This window comes from Hypanus sabinus, chromosome 5 (assembly GCF_030144855.1).
Source record: "Hypanus sabinus isolate sHypSab1 chromosome 5, sHypSab1.hap1, whole genome shotgun sequence".
NCBI classification, from domain to species: domain Eukaryota; kingdom Metazoa; phylum Chordata; class Chondrichthyes; order Myliobatiformes; family Dasyatidae; genus Hypanus; species Hypanus sabinus.
In genome coordinates, this window is record NC_082710.1 from 48,621,115 (window position 1) to 48,646,967 (window position 25,853).

At 40.5% G+C, this 25,853-nt stretch overlaps 1 protein-coding gene across 11 annotated transcripts in view; it reads right to left on the reverse strand.

Moving 5' to 3' along the window:
* Positions 1–25,853, reverse strand: part of ror2 (receptor tyrosine kinase-like orphan receptor 2) — a 280,728-nt gene that overhangs the window by 57,550 nt on the left and 197,325 nt on the right. The window lies entirely within an intron of this gene.

Consider the following 25,853-nt stretch of genomic DNA (forward strand, 5'->3'; position numbering starts at 1 on the left):
TAGATGGGAGATGCCAGAGAGCAGTGGCAGATAACTGTTTGTCAGGTTGGAGGCCGGTGACTAGTGGTGTACCTCAGGGATCTGTATTGGGTCCAATGTTGTTTGTCATACACATTAATGATCTGGATGATGGGGTGGTAAATTGGATTTGTAAGTATGGAGATGATGCTAAGGTAGGTGGCATTGTGGATAATGAAGTAGGTTTTCAAAGCTTGCAGAGAGATTTAGGCCAGTTAGAAGAGTGGGCTTAACAATTGCAGATGGAGTTTAATGCTGATAAGTGTTAGGTGCTACATCTTGGTAGGACTAATCAAAGTAGGACATACATGGTAAATGGTAGGGCATTGAAAAATGCAGTAGAACAGAGTGATCTAGGAATAATGGTGCATAGTTCCCTGAAGGTGGAATCTCATGTGGATAGGGTGGTGAAGAAAGCTTTTGGTATACTGGCCTTTATAAATCAGAGCATTGAGTATAGGAGTTGGGATGTAATGTTAAATTTGTACAAGGCATTGGTCAGGCCGAATTTGGAGTATTGTGTACAGTTCTGGTCATTGAATTATAGGAAAGATATCAACAAAATAGAGAGAGTACAGAGAAGATTTACTAGAATGTTACCTGGGTTTCAGCAACTAAGTTACAGGGAAAGGCTGAAAAAGTTAGGTCTTTATCCTTTGGAGCGTAGAAGGTTGAGGGGGGGACTTGATAGAGGTATTTAAAATGATGAGGGGATTAGATTGAGTTGACGTGGATAGGCTTTTTCCATTGAGAGTAGGGAAGATTCAAACAAGAGGACATGATTTGAGAGTTAGGGGACAAATGTTTAACGGTAACACGAGGGGGAATTTCTTTACTCAGAGAGTGGTAGCTGTGTGGAATGAGCTTCCAGTAGAAGTGGTAGAGGCAGGTTCGGTATTATCATTTAAAGTAAAATTGGATAGGTATATGGACAGGAAAGGAATGGAGGGTTATGGGCTGAGTGCGGGTCAGTGGAATTATGTGAGTGTAAGTGTCGGCACGGACTAGAAGGGCTGAGATGGCCTGTTTCCCTGCTGTAACTGTTATATGGTTATATTTCAATATAGATTAAGACTCCATGACCTCTTGTAATTATTTCAGATGACAAAATCTTTATCTTCTTGGCTTTTCTTTTGTTTGTCCAGATTCATCAAACCACCATTTTCCATTGTTAATATATTTCCCCATTCCATAGCATGTTTCCACAATGCTGGAAACTGCCTATACCTTAACAACATTGTCATTTTTGATCAATGAGTATCTACCGTCGGTGCTGACAGACAAAGCTAAGTGTTCAAATAAATATTCCAAATGAGGAAGAGGAAATCAAGATCCCTCTATACCATATGGCACATTTACTCACTGCCTAAACCATCTGAATTTAGTAACTGGAGAATTTCTACTTCCTTTTCACATGTGTAGCAGATTTAATTTATAAAGTCTTTAGCTACCTTGCTGACAGATGCAATGAAAGTGGAAACCAATACAGAAAACAAGAGATTAGGACATTTGTGAATATGTTTCAAAAGAGGCGATCAGAACCCAGGCAGACAATTAACCTGCTTTGAAGTTATGACCATAACATGAACTCCAAGGCATAAATTTTCAGCTCACCCACCCAATCCCAACATCCAAAGTTCAAGTTATCAGGGACAGTAAGACAGGATTAGTGCAAGATCAGTGTAAATTGGGTCATGGTCAGAATGGCCTCAATAAGGTGAATTATCTGTTTCCTTGCTTCTGATTCTATGACTATTGTCTGTATTTGGTCTAAATGATCAAACCTTACATTTTCCCCAACCATCAAATTAATTACCTTTAGTGCTAACTTCTAGATCCCAGAGAAAAATAAGAGAACATACTCCAACGTGGCTCATGTTTTCTCAGTTCTGCAGTTAATTATTTTTCTGTAACAGATATTTGCAACCTTTCATTCAGGAACAAAGAATTCTCTTTATCTTCATAATAAAGACAAGGTGTCAAACAAATACACCTTTTAAAAATGTTATGACTAGTTGTAATGTTGGTTATAAGATGAAGATAGATTTGTCAAAGTGAATGATAAAACCGATAATAAAAACCATTCCATTCAAATGGAATTTGCCATGGAAAGTACTGACTCAATATATACAACAGTGGCATCACATCCTATAGTGCGGGTAAGATGGTCAACTGGACAGTAGTCTATAAACACTAACATGAAGATATATACCTAACCAATTGGGTGGCTTACCTTTAAAGCATCTTACTCTAAGTTTAGTACACTATCTGCAGAAAAAAAATCTACCACATCTTTGATGTGAGGCTTTCTGTGAAATGGAACACACTAAGACTACATTGTGTGTACACTGCGACTTGGGTTCATGCTCATAAAACTAAGGCAGAATAACCAGAAAGATCACATCATACAATAAAGTTCAGAGTCTGTGGCAGTTTCTTCAGGAAGTCTGCTCAAACCAGTTTGAATTCTTAAATGTGCTACATGAATGCAGCTTAGGAGAACATTTAAATTTAGCTTATTAAATCTGCTACATGTGCATTCAACAAGCATTAGGCTGCTTTACTGTTTACTTGCCTTCCTTTCATCTCAAGTGAGCATTTCTCTCAAATGGCAATATGCTATGTGGAAGGAAGATTAGGTCAGACCCTATGGCTTTTCTGAGCATTGCATTAAATGTGATCTGTTCCACAGACTTTTTGTAGCAGAACTTCAAGTGAATAGGAAATAGATCTGGGCACTTGGTTTCCACAGCAAGCACATCAAGACTGTAACTTTGTGCCCCTATTACTGCTGCTAATAAAACTATAATCTGTGTAGAAAAGAGATAAATCTGGAATATGTCAGAATTATAAAAACTTGAGATAAGACAGCATCTATAGAGAATGAAACAGAGTTTACGCTCAGTTTAATGACCTGGTTAGCGTTAGAAGATTTATGAGCTTTTAATATTCAGTAAAAGGGGTGGGTGAAGGAGAGACACAGGAAGCGTTATTGCAGCCTGTAAGACAGGAGATACAAGGGACTGGGTGCTGGTCCGAAAGGTGGAAAAGTGATTATTACCCTCGGCAGGATCATATTGGAACAATAGGGACTTTGTTTATTGGAGGTGTCAGAAATCTGCCTGTAGTGATTCAAATAAGCAGTTCTGGGCAAGAATAGTTAATCTACAATAGATCCACAGAATCATAACAGGCAAGGGACAATGGTGACCTGGTGACAGCTTGCAGGAATTGCTTCTCGGAGCTTTGCATCGACAGCAGCAGATTTGATTGAAGGAGGAAAGGACTTGAGAACAATTGTTAACATTAATCAACAGAAGGTGTGGGACAGGAAGTTTGGTGATTGATAGCTTCGAGGGGATACAGCTCAGCAAGGAGATGGTGGAAGTCAGAGATAAGGAAATACATAGAGAAGGTGGTGGGGGTCATAGCCCTAAGGTGAAGAGGTCCATTCAACCAACTGAGTCCATTCCAGCTCACAGTTGAGCAATCCAGTTAATTCAATTTACCTGCTCTATATCTGTCACTCTCCAAGTTCAATTTCAAATGCCTATCCATTTCCTCTTTTGTTTCTTCATTCCTCTTCTTTGGCTGTCCATCGATTTCGATGTTGACTGTGTTGAGAATTTAGTCTTTGCAGGCACGTTTATGGGCCACAAGACTGGCACTGGATCAGCAGTCTCCCACATCAGTTGCATTTGTGAATTTAACTGGTCTAGCACTGAATGTCTGCGTTCATGTTTCTTCTGGCTTTTCCCCTCGATAGCTGGGATTGACTTCTTGACAATGCAGCGCGAACAACTTCTGTCCAAAGCATCTTTTTCCCAGGTGTTGACATTTATGTCAGTGTTCTTCATTTGGCGCTTGAGCACATCTTTGTAACGCAGCTTCTGACCACCGTGTTTCCTCTTTCCTTCAGGTAGCTCGCCATAGAAAACAGCTTTGAGTAACCAATCATCACTCATTCTTGTGACATGACCAGTCCAACGCAGCTGAGAAGCTGTGATGAGCGATTCTGCGCTGACTGTCCCAGCACGTTTGAGCACCTCCACATCTGGTACCCTCTCTTGCCACTGGAAGTGCAATATTTGGCGTAAATGCCGGAGTTGCGTCTTGGTCGATTTCTTGATGTGCTTCTGATACAATGTCTTCAGTCAAAGTGTATAAGCACAGCTGTTTTACCATCTTTGCTTTATTTATTCAACTCATTCCTACTACATCTCTAAGGCAAGTCTCTGACCATTACTATCTACTGCAGAAAAAATGCTTCTAATTCCTCACATATTTTGTCCAAAATTCTAAATCTACCCCTCCTAGTCCTTGCATCTTGTGGGAATAACCTATCTAAACCCATCAGAATCCAGCATATCTACCTCGAATCGCCTTTGTTTCAAGTTCTGTGGGAAGATCTTTATCAGAAGGACTGCTGTAATTCAAAGTTCAAAGTAAATTGATTATCAAAGTACATATATGTCACCAGAAAAAACCCTGAGATTCATTTTCTTGTGGGCATACTCAATAAATCCATAACGGAATCAATGAAAGACCGCACTAACTTGTACATCCAACCAGTGCACAAGACAACAAACTCTGCTAATATAAAGAGAAATAAACAACAACAATAATAAATAAATACACAACAAATATTTGGAACATGAGATGAAGAGACCTTGAAGTTGAGTCCATATGTTGTGGGAACATTTCAATGATGGGGCAAGTGGAGTTATCCCCTTTGGTGATGGTAGGTGACCCCAAGGAGGTCACACACCACCTTGCATTGTATGGCTGCTGCTAAGTCAACAAATTTCACGACATATGCCGGTGATATTAAACCTGATTCTGATTCACCATTACCTTCAAGCGAAATTAGGGAAAGGCAATAAACGTTGGGCCATGCTGGTGATGGCAAAATTCTGAAAATTAATTAAAAAAAAATAAAATAATGAACAGCACACTGTTCGATTCCTTTCACAACTCTTTCACAAGTGAAACAGTTTATATCTACAAGGACCATCGGGCTGATATATAGCTAAGAAATGTCTGAACTTAACAATATTCAGAGAAGACGGTAAGTTATTGTGTGTTAATCTATATGTACGTTATTTATACTACTGTGCTTTGCACCCTGGTCTGGAGAAACGTCGTCTTGTTTGATGGCATACACCTATGGAGTTAAACAACAATAAACTTGGAACATCTGCTGTGTGACTGGGAACCCGGGATCCTTGCGATCTCCAGGCACAGAGCTCGAAAAAAGTGACATAACAGACTTTTAACATCGTAAACCAGCGAGTTGTTTGTTATCTCTCCCGTTCGTTGGAAAATGGAGTTACCTCTTTCTCCCTTATTAGGAGGGAGAGAGCCTGCAGCATGTCAAATTATCAGGTGAACAATGTAGTCTTTGGGTTAACTTCAAGTTTGTGTCTTTGCTATTGCTTTGCTGACGCTTGACAATAGACAATAGGTGCAGAAGTAGACCATTCAGCCCCTTGAGTCTGCACCGCCATTCTGAGATCATGGCTGATCATTCACTATCAATACCCAGTCCCTGCCTTGTCCCCAAATCCCTTGATTCCCCTATCCATCAGATATCTATCTAGCTCCTTCTTGAAAGCATCCAGAGAATTGGCCTCCACCGTCTTCCAAGGCAGTGCATTCCACACCTCCACAACTCTCTGGGAGAAGAAGCTCTTCCTCAACTCTGTTTTAAATAACTGACCTCTTATTCTCAATCCATGCCCTCTGGTACTGGACTCTCCCAACATCTGGAACATATTTCCTGCCTCAATCCTATCAAATCCTTTAATTATCTTAAACGTTTTAATCAGATCCCCTCTCAATCTCCTCAATTCCAGCGTGTACAAGCCCAATCTCTCCAACCTCTCTGCGTAAGCACTCTCTTGAGTGCTGGTAGTGGGAGGATTCATTCTTTGGGGCACTCCTGTATATTGTATACATTTCTCTGACATTAAATTGTACCTTTGAACTTGACTCGACTTGAAAAGGAGAGGCAGAAGTAGTGGACATTCGTGTTACTGGAATAAACATCATCTCAACAGGACCGATGGAAGAAGGGAAATGTTAGAAACAGTAAACTGGACAGTTTCAAATCTCAGTGACAAATAATTCCACATGCACTTTCAACTTGCTTTGCAGATAAGGCTGAAGGAAATCGGAAAAAAATTGCAGTAAAGGTTATTTTCCCCTTCCAGGACGATCCTGGAACATGAGAAGTCCTCTCAGTTTAAACAAGTCAATGGTGCTTTCGACAGTTGCAGTCGGACTTGACAGCAAATTGCTAAACTAGTTTTCCACAATACCAGGAGAATTCTATCCCTTTGAACGGAAACAAAGGATTTACCAAGGGAGTGGGACAGTTAAGATTTTATGAGAATTAGATCATGACCTTTGCAGGCTAGTTGGTTGAGCAGATCAATGTCCTCAAAAATATTGCAATATTGTACTGAGGACCGAGTGTTTGGCAGCTGAAAGCTTCAAACTGCTTGGTGATCTGAGAGGGATTGTTTTCCCCAGCAGAGTCATAGAATGAGTATTGGATGAACAAAGAGTTAAAACATCAATTAAAAGCTGTGGATCTTTAGATATTTATCCAGTTACCTCAACTTGCATATTTACACTTTTCATTTAGAATTTAAATGATTGAATTATTTTGATTTACCTAAAGATCCAGTTTCTTTGTAGAGCTTTAATGATTGCATTGTACTTTCATTACAGAATGTGACTTCCTAACACTGATTTTATCTGTTTTGTAGCAAGCTCGAGCCTACATAGAGTATGATAGTACCTAACGCACTAATTCATCACCAGCTTTACAATGATTCCTCTGCTTGAACAAGAAGGCTAATGCACAATTTTAGAAATCCGGTTCTTTAAAACTTCATGGAATACCTAACACATTTCCCTCTCCCACTATCAGCCAAAAGCACATATTTAGTTTAGTGTTTTCAGGATGTGGATGTACTTGGAAAGGACTGTATTTATCAAATATCTCCAGCTACTTTGACAAACCCAGTGAACTTTTTATAGTTGCATCAACTGAGTAGCTTGTTAAGCAATTTCAAGGAGTATGTGAGAATCGACAGACTTGAATAGGGCCAGAACCAAAAACAAATGGTAGGATGTGACTGGGTATAGCAGTGAAAACACAGAATTATTTTCGATCTTCAACTGCCTTTGAGAAGTTAGTGATAAATCATATTCTTGAACTGATTTAATCCATTTCTTTGCCTTCAATGGTTATGTCTCTCACAGGATGCTGTTGGATAGTTCCAGCATCTATACAGAAAAGTAAAGGAATAGTGAAGTATTTCCAAATTGCGATGATACGTGTCATTTATTTATGTAGTGACTCAGCATGGAGTAGGCCTTTCCAGCCCTTCAAGCCATGCTATCCCAGTAACCCCACAACCCCGACTAACCCTAACCTCATCACAGGACAACTTACAATGACCATAGAACCTACCCTGTACATCTGTGGGAAGAAAGTGGAGCACCTGGAGAAAACGCACGCATTCCACGAAGAGGATGTACAGAGACTCCTTCCAGAACGGCGCCTGAATTGAACTCCGGAACGGCCTGAGCAATGAAATACCACCAGGCAATGGTAGCGTCCTGTCACCCTGTCGTCTTGTCCTTTTGCATCGTGGAAATCATAAGTTTGGGAAATTCTATCACAGAAGAGTTGTACAGTGTATTTTGCAATGACTGGCAGTCACTAGTGGTAAAGTGAGTCAAAGCTTGAAATGGTCAGTTCAGCAGGCACTTTGTTCTTAATGAATTCGTGCAATATGAGTTTGATTGGAGCTACACTCTTCCGAGCAAATGGATAGTTTTTCACCAGCCTCCTTCCCTGGAAGATACTGGAATTACTTTGGCATGGAGGAGGAGAATCATTTTTCTCAGAGTACTTTCCACAGCAGCATTTATATACAGTTGCAAGAAAAAGTTTGTGAACCCTTTGCAGTTACCTGGTTTTCTGTATTAATTACTTCAATGGACCCAGGATTTTAACTGAAAATCCAAATTATCCAACCACCATGCTGGAATTTAAATTTAGTCTGGAAATTGCTTGGTGCTGCTTCAGTGTATTGGAGGATTGATGTGGAGTGCCAATAACCACTTTAGTTGTAGGCCTACCACCTCAGAACTCAGTGCCTCTGCTGGTTGTACCAATTGCCTGTCACCCAGCGACAGGCGGGCTGGCCTACAGCAGGTGCTCTCACAATGTTTAAACATGATGTGGATGAGCACTTAAATTGCCAAGGCCTGCAAGGCGCCAAGAGCTGGCAAATGGATAGGTACTTGATGGCCAGAATAGATTTGATGTATCTCTGCTGTAGGACTCTGGTGCTATTTTGGTGAGTCAGGGACAATGGGATAGGAGTGGGTTGTGGTCAATGGTAAGAACTCACGCTAGATCAGAGCTTTCAGAAAGGTAGAGTTCCTGGATTTCAAAGCTTATAGGGGACACAGGGAGTGAGGAATGCGCAGGAGCAACTGGAGAGGGGGTGGTGAGCTCTAGCTACAGGATTGGGACTTTCATCTTGGGCACCTGGTTGGGGTGATTAGAGAGCAAGCAGGCAACATCTGTAAACAAAGATGCTCACCATCCAGGCCACGCCATCTTCTCACAGCTATGATTAGGCAGGAGGTATAAAAGCCCAAGTTCCCACAGCATCAGAACAGCTACTCAGCTACTTCCCTTCAAGCATTCAGTTCCTGAACCATAAACACCTGGATGACTATAAACACCTCAGTCTAGCAACACTAAGACCACTTTGCACCATAACGGAGTTTCTATTGTTCTAATTATGTTCTTTCCTGTAAAAAAAATTGTGCAAAATTTCAGTTTTTCTGGTGATTGTTGCATTTCTGATGTTATATGCCTATGTTTCAGATACGTTAACATACAGTGAAATGTGATATTTGCATTCACAAATAACACACTGTTCTGGGGGCAGCCTACAAGTATCACCACACATTCTGGTGCCAACATAGCATGCCCACAATGCTGCTGCCAGTAGGCTTTTCATTGGACCTGTACACAGAGATACTTGTGTATATGACAATAAACTCAACTTTAAGCTACAAGTTACAAAGATGCACAGGGCCGAAAGAAACTGCAGATGGTTGTAAATCCAGTCAGCTCCATCTTGGGTACCTGCCTACAAAGTACACAGAACATCTTCAGGGAGCGGTGTCTCAGAAAGGCATCGTCCATTATTAAGGACCCCCAGCACTCAGGGCATGCTCTCTTCTCACTGTTACTGTCAGGCAGGAGATACAGAAGCCTAAAGGCACACACTCAGCGACTGAGGAACAGCTTCTTCCCCTCTGTCATCCGATTCCTGAATGGACATTGAATCTTTGGACACTGACTCATGTTTTTTAAAAATTCACAGTATCCCTGTTTTTGCATGCTTTTTAAAAAATCTATTCAATACATACATATATTGATTTACTTGGTTATTTATTATTTTTTTCTTCTAGATTATGTATTGCATTGAACTGTTGCTGCTAAGTTAACAAATCTCATGTCACATGCCGGTGATAATAAACCTGATTCCGATTCTGAAATGGGTGCTAAGTCAGCTTAACAGCATTGAGATAGTTTTTCCCCTCAGAAGATCCCCTTTAAATGGCAGTTAGGCTAAAAAAAAATACTTCAGGGGTGCACAAAATGGAGGCTGCTTGGCACAATGTGATCCAGTTTCCTGGGAATAGCATTGGGTGTACATATATTGAAAAGTGCATGTCAAATTTCCAAAGTGGTGCAATTCCACATGGAAGTAACTCCAAAGCGGAACAGGATCAGTCATTTTCTGTTCAGTAGTGCTGAGAGAGAAAAAAAAGCTGAATTTCTCAGCTCATGTTCTCTAGATCATTGATCTGGCAGTATAAACAGTTACCACACCCAAACTTTTACCGATGCAAAAAGAAAGCATCTTATGACTAGGTGCAATGACTTGTGTTCCAATGTTTCCTTCAGCTACTAATACATAAATTTTACTGCTGCATTTTATATGAAATTCTCATTATATAGCTCACTGTATATTTCCAAAAGATGTACTAGTGCATGCGACTATCCAGAAGATACTTTTGAAAGTACAGTCTTCTTTGGTGGCCCCTAAGTACGTAGCAAGATCACACAAACAGCAATAAAATAAACGATCACATGAAATGGAGATGTTTGTTAAATAATAAACATCGGGGAAGGCATCGGAACTCTAACCCCCCACCTTTACCCATACCTACCCAGCCAGCCCAAAGCTGTTCATTTTCAAATAGTGTCAAAGGATCATTTACGACCACTTGAACTAGTAGACTGGCGCCTTGGTTTAATGTTTCATCTTTTAAAAAAAATCTCATTTAAACGTAGAGCCTCAGTAATATACTGAAGTGTCAACCTAGATCACATACCAAAGGCTCCAAGGTTGGACGTCAGTCTACAGACTCCCGAATCAGAGGCACTGACCAGAGTCTTGCACTCTATATATAATAAATATCTTCTTTAAAATGTGCAGATTAACCATTTTTGACCAGTATTTAATAGTTTTACAACTATATTATTTTTCTTCACCATTTGCCCTAGATCATGCTAACACTCAGATTTTCTTTAAAGCCTTGAACTTTTATTTTTGGTTTGAAAAGTTACATTGCTTATTTATAATGACGGTATCTAAAACGGGAAAGCTTTAAAAATGTACATCAATATAAAATAACTGTGCAATTGTTACAAAAGTAACTCTGATTCTGTCCAATAAAAGAATACTACCAATAAGTAGTATTGATAACTACCCTTGTGAATCGATTTATCTTTTACTCTAACTAGCAAATATAAACTGCATTGCCTGTAATTTCTAAGTAATCCCAACAATTTACATACAATTTCCATTATAGAATATATATTTTAAGTGACAACTGTGTAGAATTCCCTGTCCTAATGAAGGGTCTTGACCCAAAACTCGACAGTTAATTCATTTCCATAGATGCTGCCTGAACTGCTGAGCTCCTCCAGCACTTTGAGTGTTTTCCCAATCGCGTAGAATTCCTTTTGGTAATAAGGAATAAACAGATGTTTGTTCTTTTAGTATAAGCAGCATGCAGCATTCTCAAAGCTACAATAATAATTTTAAGAATGTTAATTTCAGATAACATTTCTGTATTATTTAACCTTAAAACCAAAGGCTTCTAAATGTATAGTGATTACACATCCAAAACTGTGATAAAACAGCATTTTGGAATGTGCTTATGTCCATTATAAACAAAGTTTCACCAATTTCAAAATATCCACTTTATCCTACGTTGGCCTCTTAGAGAACTTTTTCCAATTTTTGCACATGGCTCAAAAACTTCTCTCGAGCTCCTTCTTGGCTGTTGGATTACAAGGTAATAACATTGTTCACAAAGGACATCCAAGTCCTGCATTGTAAAGCTCCAATACAACCTCTGGATATGAATGCCAACATCCCGTTTGCTTTTCCCTCCATATTATTTCCACAATGAAATTATGGGCCATTTCATTATATCAAAAGTAAAATTTATTTTTAAAGTTGAATTTTTTATATATTGCCAACACTTACCCTCCAGCACAACTAAGTAAAATCTCCCTTTACCTGATAACATTAGCCCTGACCCTGAGGCCTTCAACAATTCAGATACATTGGACAACTTAAATGAATTAGGCCTGTATTATCTGAAGTGCAGAACCATGTGGAATTATCTCATTGAGACCATCAGTGATAATGAGAAGACATGAGAAGGTAAATATTGAGATGTAACCACCAATGGGAGATTGTCTTTTAAAATTAAGGGGCTCAGTAAGTTCTTGCATTAGGTAACAAATCTCTAAAATTGTCTGTTCCAGCGGTCTGTGGATACTGGACCATTGGGTGTATTTAATGAGAAATAGATTTTCTGAAAGATTAGTGAAGAGCCATGAAAACAATTAGAGCATAACACTGGTCTTCTCCTGATCCTCTGTGTTCATATTTAATAGGCTTACAATTTGCTTCTGCACCCAAATTATTATCGTTAAGGTAACATTCTTGCATCGACCCTTTTCCGTCATTCAGAAACTACACCTGCCATTATTATACTCTAATGAATGGTTATTTTTCACTAATTTATCCTGTTACACTTTGAACCCCTTCCTGCACCTCAGGGATGCGTACTTGGCCCACTGCTCTACTCTCTTTACACCCACATTTGTGTGGCTTGGCAATGCTCAAACCCCATCTATAACACAACAACCACTGGCAGAAGTTCAGATGGTGATCAGGAGGTGAGACAGATCAGCTGGTGAAGTGGCGTTGCAGCAAAAACCTTGCACTCAACGTCCGTAAGACCGGAGAATTGTTTGTGGACTTCAGAAAGGGTAGGACAAGGGACAAGGGACTCCAGTCCTCAAAGAGGCATAAGGAATGGAAAGATTGAGCAATCTCAGGTTCCTGGATGTCAACAACTCTGAGGATACATTCTGGGTCCAACATACAATAGAGAGACAGACAGACATACTTTATTGATCCCAAGGGAAATTGATCCCTATTGATATTGATGAGGTTACAAAGAAGGCATGACACCAGCAGTATTTCATTAGGAGTTTGAGGAGATTTGGTATGTAAGACACTCACTAATTTCTACAGATGTATCATGTAAAGTATTCTAATTGACTGTATCACTGTCTTGTATAGGGGAGAGGCACTGCACAAGATCAAAATAAGCTGCAGAAAATTGTAAACTTGGCCAGCTCCATCATGGGCACTTATTTAGCCTCCCCGGCACCAGGACATCTTCAAAGAGTGATGCTTTGAAAAGGTGGCATTAAGGACCCTCATCTCCCAGGACATGCCCTCTTCTCATTGCTACCATCAGCTGTCAGGAAGGAAGTACAGGAGCCTGAATGCGCATACTCAATGATTCAGGAATAGCTTCTTCCCCTCTGCCATCAGATTTCTGAATGGACATTGAACCCATGAAAACTACCTCACCAGTCTCTTTCTCTTTTTGTGTAACTTATTTAATTTAACTTTAAAAATAAATAAATATGTTATAAAGAACCTAGTAAATTTTATTATCAATGTACATATATGTCATCATAAACAACCCTGAGATTCATTTTCTTGCAAGCTGACTCAATAAATCCATAATAGAATCAGTGAAAGACCGCACTATCTTGTGAATTCAACCAGTGTGAAAAAGGCAATAAACTGTGTATATACAAAAAGGAAGAAATAATAAATAGATAGATAAATAAGCAATAAATATTGAGAACATGAGGTGGAAGCTCCTTAAGTGAAGTTATACCCTTCAATTCAAGAGCCTGATGGTTTAGGGATAATAACTGCTCCTGAATCTGGTGGCATAAGTCCTGAGACTCCCGTACCTTCTTCTTCATGGTACCAGCAAGAAGAGAGCATGACCTGGGAAGTGGGGGTCCTTGTTGATGGATGCTACTTTCCTGCAAAAATGATTTGTGTACATGTGCTCAATGGTGGTGAGCCAAGATGAGAAGAAAGTCCCCACATGGTTCAATAAGCTACAGACATGCATAAAGCATCTCTTCCATCCTTTGATGCAAGCTCTTCTTGATCACAATCTTCACACAGACATCGAAATCTACTACTGACCATTAATTGCACAGCCACTTCCCACAGTACCTACTCCCCCCAGACCACTGACGACTCAATCACCCCATTTGAAATGCCTGAAATTAGGCATAGTACCCTTCCCAGTACCTCTTACCAAGACATACCTCTTGATTATAGTCCAAACCAATATCATCAGCTAAAATGCAACAGAATAATGAACCAGTCATGACAAACTAGATATTCAAAAGGAAACAGTAAAAGGATCACATTATAAATGAAGAAGTTTACCAAACTGTACAGCTAATGATGCATCTGGTATGTGAAAAATTAAACAACAGATTGTTGCAGCTATTGTGACCACCAAGATGAATGTTGTTATTTTGCAATGTTTTACAGAGAGAAGATATATTAAACAACCAGATAGATAACTTGTATTTCAGATTACAGACCCTGTGAATTACTGAGTTATGACTTATTACATCTAGTTGCTGAGTAATATTAGGTAGGTGTCTGCCACATTTTCCATTTTTCCATGAAGATAAACAAAGCATAGTTAAAACGTCAGGAGTCCATATACAGTAATGTATAAATAATGCCATGTCAGATTTACTAATGGATTAATGCAATGCAAAGTGTTGCAATATTATACAATTACTTACTGGTAGATGTCAAGTTTTTTTGTTCTAAAGCACACAGCTCTCTCTGACATGTGGTTGATTCTGAAAGAGGTCTAACCTCTAGTACAATAGAACATGCCCATTTATGGCAAAAAAGGTTCTCTGCAAATATTTTTTAAATTGATCAGTAGAATAGGTCATGGAACAGATGATCTTCAGTGAAAAACCTGCAAATTAGTGCACAATGATAATTATTATACAATTACTTCACCAAGCACACTATGTTCTAAACAGTGGAGTGATAGAATTGTGTGTTGCACTTTGTGATCTGATAACACCACCACCTCACATCCAAAATTCTACCATTCAACAGTTTCAGTCATTAACTGTGCTATATAACACAAGACGTAAAGGAGCTTGAGGGTGCTGGCATGTTACTCACTGGCATAATTATATATACTAGAATTGCAACAATACAAATTCACAAAAGGATCTTGTGCTAATAAAAAACTCAGCCATCATCAGGTCAGAGATTTGATAAAGTTATTAACGACAACATGTACATATTTAATGTTTACATCTTATACACTAGATAACAAGCCCAATGATTGGTTCAACTTCCAGTTCTCAAAGTAGACAAATCAGTTAGCTGAAAGACAATGGTTGTCACAGAACAACTATGGAATATTCATAACCCTTCTCCTTTGGTAGCTGCAGTTTGTGATAATCCAAATGTCTTTTGAGACAGGCAATTTTTATACCCCACTTGTGGAACACTTTAACTGTAGTACAATGAATAATACTTCTTTCGTTGCTGGTGAAAGTCAGTAAAAGTACACTATTGGAATATTCTTTGATGAAATAAGTTATTGCAATAAAATCATTTAATAAAACTATAGCTCCTGTGTTTTTTTCTGAACTCTGCTTGCCAACTGTCAATGAGAAACTTTTCATATGCAGAAGTGCAGCTGGAAATTTCTGCTTCCATCAAAGGCTTACAGAATTTCAGACTCACATTTGCACAACACCCTAGAAAGAGTGACCTTGAAATGAAAAGAAATGAACAACATTTTTTCAGGCATGGGATACATTGTAGGGATACTGCTCATTGCTGTTGCTTCTCTCCATGCCTTGTGGCGCATTGGGCGGCAACCTTTCCATTTCATCGCTCGACCCAGCAAGGATTGAAAGCCTGCAAGGAGCCAGCCGGGTTCGAACCCAGGACCACTCACCTTGAACTGGTGCAGATGCCACTACACCACCGGCTGGCTTAAGATACAGTTTAACCCTAACGTAATACAAGCAAAATACGATTTAAATTCTGAACAGAATAACTGACACTAGGGAGATTAAACATTATACAAACTGCATTGTCTTCAATTTATAAATGGCATATCCATTCCATATAATCCAGGACATTAAAATTCTAACAAATAATTTTATACCACTTATAAAATTATGTAAGAAATACTAAAAATTAGGTGCTGAGATTTTTCAAATTCTACTCCCTATAAAACATGCCTTCAAAAGAACTTGAAAGTGGATGTATCACGACAAGAAAACCCACTGTAAAAGGACCTTGGGTCTTGGACCGGCAAATTCCTGTCTTAAATTTTAAGGTCAACTTGGATAGAGGAAGAATTGGACAGCATGGGCAGAGAATGAGACAGGTATGGCTAAGCTATCCAGCTGCTTCTATACAGGTGCCATTTAAAATGTATCTATGCAATTTGATTTTCATTCAGTTTAAATTCTGTCAGTTTAGGTTATGATGATTTAATGCTTCATAAGCCCTGCAGGTGGTAAGTGAAGAGGAGGAGAAAGGAAAATATGCAGCTCAAGTTTATCAGACCAACCACATTAAATATGGTGGTGAGGACAAGACTGCAGAGCTGCTATCGTAAAGGTTCATAACTGAGTGGCAAAGAAACACTTTCTTCTATTTATCATGTTTTAATTGCAAAGGTTATTAGTTTACCATGCAATTTCCACAGATATAAGAAAGTAAAAATAGAAAGTAAAACAACAAATAAAGACATATGCCAAAGTGGCACTGCAAGGAATCTGTGTTACTCTTGGTTGTACCTCTACTGCCAGTGTATAGGCAGAGACTGAAGATCGCAGCACCAGTGGTGAGGACCAAGAGCTATGTTTACAGGAGAGACAGTGGACTGGACGATATTCAGGGATTCTTCTTCGAGTCTGAATGAATATGCTGCAGTTGTTAATGATTACATCAAGATCTGTGTGGATGATTGCGTGCCTTCAAGAACATTCTGGACATATCCAAATCAAAAGCCATGGATGAACCAGGAGATTTGTACTCTGCTGCGGACTAGCTCTGTGGCTTTCAAGGTCAGTAATCCAGAACTATACTATCTATAGAAGGCTATTTTAAGGGCAACAAAACAATTTGATTGAGGTTAGAGATGGAATCCCAAGCATGTCATTATTGGCAGGATTTGCAGGCCATTACTTCCTACAAAGCAAAACCTAACATCATGAATGGCAGTGATGCTTCACTCCCAGATGAGCTCAATGCCGTTAATGCACTCTTTGAAAGGGAGAATAAAACTACACCTGTGCAAATCCCCACAGAATCTGGTGTGCCTGTGATCTCCCTCAGAGGCCAATATCAGAACATCTTTGAAGTGGGTGAATGCATGTAAGGCTCCTCAAATAAGGAGGCTGAATATTTCACTCCTGGACAAGTAGTCCTGCCGAAGGACTACAGAGGTGATCAAAAGAGGGTACTTGAAAGGTTAAGGACAGAACTGAACACCTCTCCTACACAGTGGACATTGTGTCTGATCATCAGGAGACCACACATTAATCAACTGAGGAGAGCAGAATCAATTGTTAGAGAAGAAAGGTGGACAGAGCTGCCAGCAGTCCCAGAGTAAGGTCCCACAACCACCACAAAGGAAACCCCAGAACCCGTTTCACAGACACACATCTCCCCTGCCAAGCAGAGGCAAACCCCTTGTCGGGAAAGACATTATCCCACAAGAGTAAGAAAGCTTCCACTGTGCAAAAGTCATAGGCACATATATGTGTATAGCTGGGGTGCCTAATTCTTTTGCACAGTACTTTATCTATCAAAGTGGACTAGAGTGAGTATGTGGGCTGGTGGCAGAGAAGGAGCAAGGTGCGGACCGTGGGGGGGTGGGTGGGGAGAGAAGGGTGGCTTTGTGGGTGCATGGGTGTAGACACACCCAGCTCTGAGACACTAGGCAAGGCAATTTGATTCCAAATAATTGGTTTATTGATTATTACAGAATGTCTCTGTGGTGCTTCCTGTTCCCTCCCCTCTCCCTTCCCCTTTTCCCAATCATGATTCCCCTCTCCCTGCCTCCTTCCCAGTCCACACTAGAGATCCATATCAGAATCAGCTTTATCAATACTCAATATGTCATGAAATTTGATTTTTTTTGTGGCAGTACAGTGCAACATATTAAATTACTAAAATACCTTACAAAAGTCTTAAGCACCCCGGCTATATATGTTTGCCTCAGACATCTGCAGAATACTGTATAACTTTTGGCCTGAATGGTACAATTTTAAATTTCCTATGTTGAGGATGTCTGTATAGTAGTTGTAATATATAGCATATTGTGTGTAGAGTTCAGATGGATTCTCTATCGAGTTGGAGTTTATAGTTAAGCAGGGAGGAGTGTTGCATATTTAATATTTCAGTAATATTTGAGCAATGTTATAAGTTGTTTGAGCAATCTTTGTTGTTTATATAATTGATAACGGTTATATGTATGAAGTACGTGAATGGCATATGTCATCATGCTACCAAGTCACACGCACATACCTTGTTTATCGTGAAAAATGGAGCTAAACTCGCATTTCGAACTCCCATCTTTTCTTTTAAATTCGTTTTATGTTTTGGAGTTACAAAATATAAAACATACAGATGATTATATGCCAATAATTCCTTGTAAGATTAACTGCCATGTACATGACACCAGCCATATATCCCAGTACGCTGTTTCGACAAGTGGACTACACCAGATAGCCACATACGCCAGTGAGATAGGGACATGCCTGCCCTGGGCAGATGAAAACTACAGTGAGATCCAGCGGCCAGTTCTGCAACACTCTTTGGAGAGCGAAGGACGTGATAAGGCACAGAAAATATCACAGTTACCCACTGTCTGACCCCAGTCTGTGACACTTGTTCGTGCCACTGGAGCCAGACTTCTGAGCTCGAAAGAGCGGAATTACTCCAGTGCAATGGCTTTTACACTTTAAGAACTCTCCCGCACAGGTCTCCTGTCATCATCAGACACGACGGACACCATCTTTAATATTGATCTGCACAACAGAATTTCTCAGCAATAAGCTTTATACATTATTAGAGTTCAGTCCAAACCATGATCAATTTCTGAGTATACTTACACAAAAAGGAAATTTTCTGAACTCTCAATTGTTACTTCTTTTTCCTCTCCCAAACCTTAGTTACTATAATCAGCAAGTGACATTATAACCTGGAAGGGCAAGGTTTATGTTCCAGTGCTAAGCTTCTGGAACTTGCCCGAATACATTGGCCACCCATGGAAACAGACTTTCAATGGATATAATTCAGGAGAACAATTATTTTTATTATTATCAGGGTTCTGGTTTAAATGATAGCAATGTATGTTTGTACAATGCAATGTTTTCAAGCTTCTTGCAGTGGCTTTAACAGAACAACAACTTGCATTCATCCCGTGTACTTAACACTTTCAAGCACCTAAAACACTACGCAGAGGCATAACCAAAAACAGATGGTGAATCAAAAGTGGAGATAATGGCCAAAAGTTTAATACTGAAGAGAGACACCAAAAGGAAAGAATTAAACAAAAAGATTTTCAGAACATTAGGCCAAAGTAGTTGAAGCCAGAGCCAATGGTAAGGCAAAAGGGCGCTTTGATGTTGAGGGTGGTATGGATAAGGAAAGTTAGAGCTGAGAGAGAAGAGCCTAAAAGGGGATAGGGGAAAATAGAAATATTGTGGTTTAACAAGAATAAGTAAGACATATCATAGGGCTCTGGGTAACCCGAGGCAATTTCTAAAGTATGTACGTGCTTGGCACAGCATTATGGGCCATAGGGCCTGTATTATGCTGTAGGTTTTCTATGTTCCTATATTAGACAGAACAGATATAATCAGTGGGTATTAGGCTGGCAAGTTAAGGCAAAGAGGTGTGGTCAAGAATGCTTTGCAGCATCTGACTTGACTGATTCTCTGTTCCCTTCACTAGGTCTGACTACCCGAAGATGTTGGGAATCTAGTTTGGAGGAGCTGGGATACATGGTAAGAACTGGCTAGCCAAGGTCAAATAAAAAATTGGGACTTAGGGAGCAATACTTTTCATTAGAGGCAAGAAACTGTTCATCAACTGCAAAATACTCTGAGTTTTGCTCTTTATGGAACAGATATGGCCCATGTCCCACTTTTGTGCTGTGGCAGTTACCACTTCATGTGGAGATATCCAGGATGCATCACAAATGATCTGGTCATGATTTAAGATTTTCCAAGAAAATGAGGGAAAAACATTCCCAACATAACCTCAACCTGATGGCCACTTTTGTGGTCATAAAACTATGTGTACGACTGAAATACACACACAACATTTGTCACTGAATGTCGAGGTCCTACCCAATTTCTGGAGTCACACTGATCTAGCCTCACTGCCACACAATGTTTCATTCCACTGGATCTGCTGTGCTATCTATATGTTGTAGAAATGTTTATGCAGGAAAACACCTCCAACCACGTCCACTGGGCAGTGAATCAAGCATCCTTCAGGTCCTAGGGGACAAGTGCACAGGGAATCCTGTGTTGCCAGTTCCTTAACTTCTCTTTCTTGGTTTCATGGCTACCCAGAGAAGAAGAATTTCAGAGTTGTATACTTTGATAATAGATAAACTTTTGAACTTTGAACTCAAGGTTACTTTGCAGAATGCTTCATTGCCAGAACTCCAATCCTGATCAGAATTCATCAGTGCAAGCACCCCACCCCCATCAGATCCCTCTTGGGTAGTCAGAGTCTCACTCCTGTCACACTCTGTCCTCAGAACAATTGTCCACCCCGTTGTGGACTGCGTTTGACAAGGTCTGAAAAGGGATGCAAAGGTACTTGCTGAGGTTTGCCCCGGGCAATCGCATTACTGAGGACTTTGCAATCTATGGACCTATGATAGAAAATAGTGAGCTCAGAGCACACATCAGCCGTGGAAAGACAACTGTTCAATACTTCATGTTTGTGACTCCTCATCATCAGTGGAAAACAAGGAGCTGCTTACAGACTGGCACCTTTCTCTTTACCAGTTCTGGCCAAGTACACAGTATAAACAAAATGTTGTTGACCTTTTTAACTACCATGATGCTGACTGGTCTGCTTAGTTATTCTCACAATTTCTGCTTTTGTTTCAGATTCAAAGCATCTGTCACTTTATTTTTCAGTTTCTACTGACTGTCCCCAGAGACATGTACTAAGACAACATCAGCTACTTTACCAACTTGGTGAAGAAGCATTTTGGTCTGGTCTAAACTTGTTGGTTATTCAGGATAAGGAGATACCTACAAACAAATACTACTGACCAGAATATTCCAGGATGCAAGAGTACTCAGAGTAGCCGTTGCAAAGGCTCTGTTGGGAAGGATTATTGTCCAGCATACACTGGACAGCGAGGAGTTGAGCTCTGGCCAATAGCCTTTCTATTCACTCCAGATTGTGAGGAGCTGAACTCAATCTAACAGCCTCCCTATTCACTAGTGCACTGTTTAAGGAAATGCAGGTGATGCTAACACATTGTCAGAAGATACATTAAATCAGGAGTTCCCAACCTGGGCTCCACGGACCCCTCGGTTAATGGTAAGGGTCCATGGAATAAATGAAGTTTGGGAACACCTATATTAAATCAATACTATACCGATGTACAGAAAGATATGTCAACTGGTTTTACAGCATTTTGTCATGAATAAAGTATGTCTTTGAAATAAAAGGACTGACCAAGAACAATGAAAACTGTATGGCAGAATGTATAGGTGTTTGTTTTTGTTTTAGACGAGCTGATATAGAGATGGGTGATATTAGGATACAAGTAACTGTTTTATGATTTGGGAGATATTCTGTGAAACATGTCAAATTTTGCAACCATTTACTGTGAACATTTAATTAAGATTTATTCAGACAAAAACAGCAACCATCAATTCATTTTTGCTTATTTTTATACATGTTCACACAGTGGGAATAGCAAGTTTGTATTTGGTGTTATATTAAAAGAAATTAAAACTGAAATCTCATTTTTTGTTCGAAGCAACATTTAAAATAAAAATGCTGCACTTCAGAAAGGTCTAAGAAATGCTACTAAGTGGCAACATTCGCACTCTTCCGATAAAATCGCCTAAGCTTAAAAACATCTGCTTTCCCCACACCCTTCACTCAGCCTCAAATTACATCAGCAAGTTAATTTGCCCTCTGCCTTTTCTCTTGAAAAAAGTGACTCACACTGTGTTATTATTTCACAAACATCAGAAGTGCTATATCCCATGCTCTGGTGATCTCTCTTCATGTGACAAAAATAAGTTCATATAATCATCAAACCATATATAAAAAAATTTTTAAACATTCAAATAGTCGCATGAAAAATGTATGCCGCCAGAGAAACAAAAATGACCAAGGTATAAAAGAATCACTGAAGAAATTAATACAGCAACAAATCTATTGTAAAAATCCATTTGTTGCATGTGCCCTGCGTGTGGCAATTACTCTGATGCAAACTACTGTCTTCATGGGGTTCCCCAAACTCCGAACAAACCAAGTGTTAAGTGTGGAACCATTTGGTTGGACTAACTCATGGCATTCCTGAAAACAAAATGAATTTGCTAAGATGGTGCCGCATACGGCGGCCGTGTTGCGAGCTCCGTTCCAACTTTACAGTATATTTTTAATTTCTGCGATTTCCTTCGCATTTCTTGTTCAAGTAGCTGATAGTCACATCTGATACGATAGATTAACGTCTCCTGAGCATCGGAAAGACGACATTTACCCACCATGTGACGCCTTTTCCACAGTGGGATCCCCAGCTTGCGCATCACTGAGGGACTCACTCCTACACTGCTGTTACCTCAGAAGTGGTGTCGGAGGCGAGGGAGAAGGGCTGGCATCCTGGTGAGGTTCAGATGGTGTGCCAATTGGCCTCTGCTCCCTAGCAAACTCCTGGCTAACATTCAGTCCCTGGACAATAAGCTGTGTGAACTGACAGCCAGAATCTCCTATCAGCAGGAAACAAAGGAATGTAACGTTTTGTGTTTCATGGAGACCTGGCTGACAGATGAGATAGCGGATCAGGCTATCGAGCCCTCCGGGTTCTCCCTGTACTGGGTGGACAGGTGTTAAAAACCTCTCTGGGAAGAGTAAAGGAGGTGAGTATGCTTCATGGTCAATAATGCCTGGTGCGACTCCCAGAACGTATCCTCAAATCCTTTTGTTCCCTGGATCTGCAGTACCTGGTGCTGCTGTGTAGACTTTTCTGGCTGCTTAGGGAGGTCACAGCTGTGTATACTCCGCTGCAGGCCGATACTGACCTGGCACTCAAGGCACTGTACCAGACCATCAGCATCCTGGAGACTACACACCCAGAGGTTGTCTTCATCGTTGCCGGTGACTCGAACAGAGCATCGCTGACTGAAGTCTCTCCAAAGTTGTGTCATCACATTCAGGTGAGCACACGGGAAGATAGCACACTTGACCACTGCTACTCTCCCTTTCACAATGCTTATACAGTGTTCCTCCATTTGGAAAATCAGATCACTCCCCCATTTCGCTGCTGCTGAGGTACAGGAAGAAGCTGAAACAAGAGGCGGCCATAGTTAACACCATTCACTGTTGGTCCAATCATTCAGCCTCCATGCTGAAGGATGGCTTTGATGACATCAACCAGAATGTCTCCAAGTTTGTGGAAGGGGTCAGGAGTTTCATCCGGAAGTTGTCCCCCCAGAAACTGCTCAGGGTCTTTCCAAACCAGAAACCCTGGATCATCAGTTCCATGCAAGCAGTACTTACCACGCGAGACAGAACTTCTGCTGCTGGTAATCAGCAGCAGCTTAAGAAATGTAGCTACGATCTGCACAAAGCAATTAAGGCAGCAATACAACGATACAGCGACAAGATTCAGAGTCAGCTTCACACCAACAACACACGCAGCTTATAGCAAGGTTGGCACACCATCACAGACTTCACAGTGGAGTTTCCAGCATCAATGCCCCTCTCGCAGACCAACTAAATCTTTTTTACGCTCGATTCGATGTCACTAGCACTGAGCCCCTGAGGACAACTCACAGGTGACGTAACCGGCAGCTTAGTCATCTCGGAAGCTGAAGTACCAGGTGTTTCCAACGTGTGGACAGTCGCAAGGCTGCGGAATCAGACGGCATCCCATGGCGGGTAGTCAGGATGGGCGCAGGTGTGCTTACAGATATTTTTAATTTCTCCCTCTCCCAGTGTAGAGTGCTCTCCTGCTTCAAAATATCCAACATTGTCCCTGTACCTAAAAAGACCAAGGTAACATGTCTGAACAACTGGCATCCTGTCACACACACCTCAATAATAAGCAAATGCTTTGAGAGGCTGGTCAGGGACTACAGTATCTGCAGCTTGCTTCCACCCACACTGGAATCCCTACAATTCACCTACCGACATAACCGATCGACAGACAAGGCAATAGCCACAGCTCTGCACACTGTCCTTACACATCTGAAGAGGGATGCTTATGTGAAAATGCTGTTCCAGGACGACAGTTCAGCACCATAATTCCCTCCAGGTTTGACAAGATCAGAGACCTCGGCCTTCACCCTGCCTTGTGCAGCTGGATCCTGGACTTCCTGTCAGATCGCCGGCAGGTGGTAAGAGTGGGCTCCCTCACTTCTGCCCCTCTGCCCCTCAAGACAAGTGTCCCTCAGGGCTGTGAACTAACTTTCTCTCTCTCTCTCTAAATATATATACACACACACACACACACACACACACACACACACACATTCATGACTGTATCGCCACTCACAGCTCCAATCTGCTAATTAAATTTGCTGAGACACTACTGATTGGCCTAATCTCGAATAACAATGAGGCAGCCTACAGAGAAGTCATCACTCTGACACAGTGGTGTCAAGAAAACAACCTCTCCCTCAATGTCGCAAAAACAAAGGAGCTGGTTGTGAACTGCAGGAGGAACGGAGACAGGCTAGCCCCTAGTGACATCAATGGATCTGGGAGCTTTTAAGTTCCTCAGCATAAACAACACAGAGGATCGCACGTGGTCTGTACATACCAGCTGTGTGGTGAAAAAGGCACAACAGTGCCTCTTTCACTTCAGATGGTTGAAGAAATTTGGTATGGGCCCCCAAATCCTTTCTATAGGGGCACAATTGAGAGCATCCTGACTAGCTACATCACTGTCTGGTATGGGAACTGAATTTCCCTCGACAGCAGGGCCTTGCAGGGAATGGTGTAGACAGCCCAGCGCATCTTTACAAAGACAGGTGTGTAAAAATGGCACAACGGATCACTGGAGACCCAAGTCACCGCAACCACAATCTGTTTCAGTTGCTACCATCCGGGAGACAGTACCGCAGCATAAAAGCCAGGACCAACAGACTCTGGGACAGCTTCTTCCACCAGGCCATCAGACTGCTTAAGTCATGATGACACAACAGTTTCTATGTTATATTGACTATCCTGTTGAACATGATACATAATATTTATTATAAATTACTATAATTGAACATCGCATATTTTGAGAGATGTAACTTAAAGATTTTTTACTCCTCATGTTTATGAAAGATGTTAATAAAGTCAATTCAATTTAACTTACCCACCTATCATTTCCTGCTTCAATGTAAAGCAGTGTTTTAAAATTTACAAAATCAATAATGCACAAAGTTTAACTACATTATTTACCTCAACTACACTTGAACAATTTCATGCAAGCTTCTGCTGGATTCCTTATTAGATACACATGGGGCTACCTTTAATTTGTGGCCCTGGTTCTGGACATCACATAAAAAAACATGTATGTATCTTATCAATGTCTTTCATAATTTGAATTATCTTTATTGTGTCAGCACCGGGTCCTCCTCTAAAACAAATAGACAAGCTGGTTCAGTATTTCCTGACTGTCATCCAGTCCAGTTTCTCATATCATCTTTGTGAACGTCTTTCACAGTTCCTTAGTGCATCTATAGTCTGCTACGAATATGGAGGTTATAACCATGCACAATATTTCTAAGGCTTTAACCAAGATTTGCCATAACTAGTCTCCTTTTGAGTATTATTCCTTCACAAGTGAAAAAGAATTGCAAGTTTTATTGTCATGATTTGCCATTGGCTCTGTTAAGAACATCTCACATCCTTAATCCCACTGAATTTGAAAACAAGTAATGAGGAAATCTGCAGATGCTGGAAATTCAAACACCACACACAAAATGCTGGTGGAACACAACAGGCCAGGCAGGCCTCGGTCTCGAAGGGTCTCGGCCCAAAACGTCAACAGTGCTTCTCCTATAGATGCTGCCTAGCCTGCTGTGTTCCACCAGCATTTTGTGTGTGTTGCTT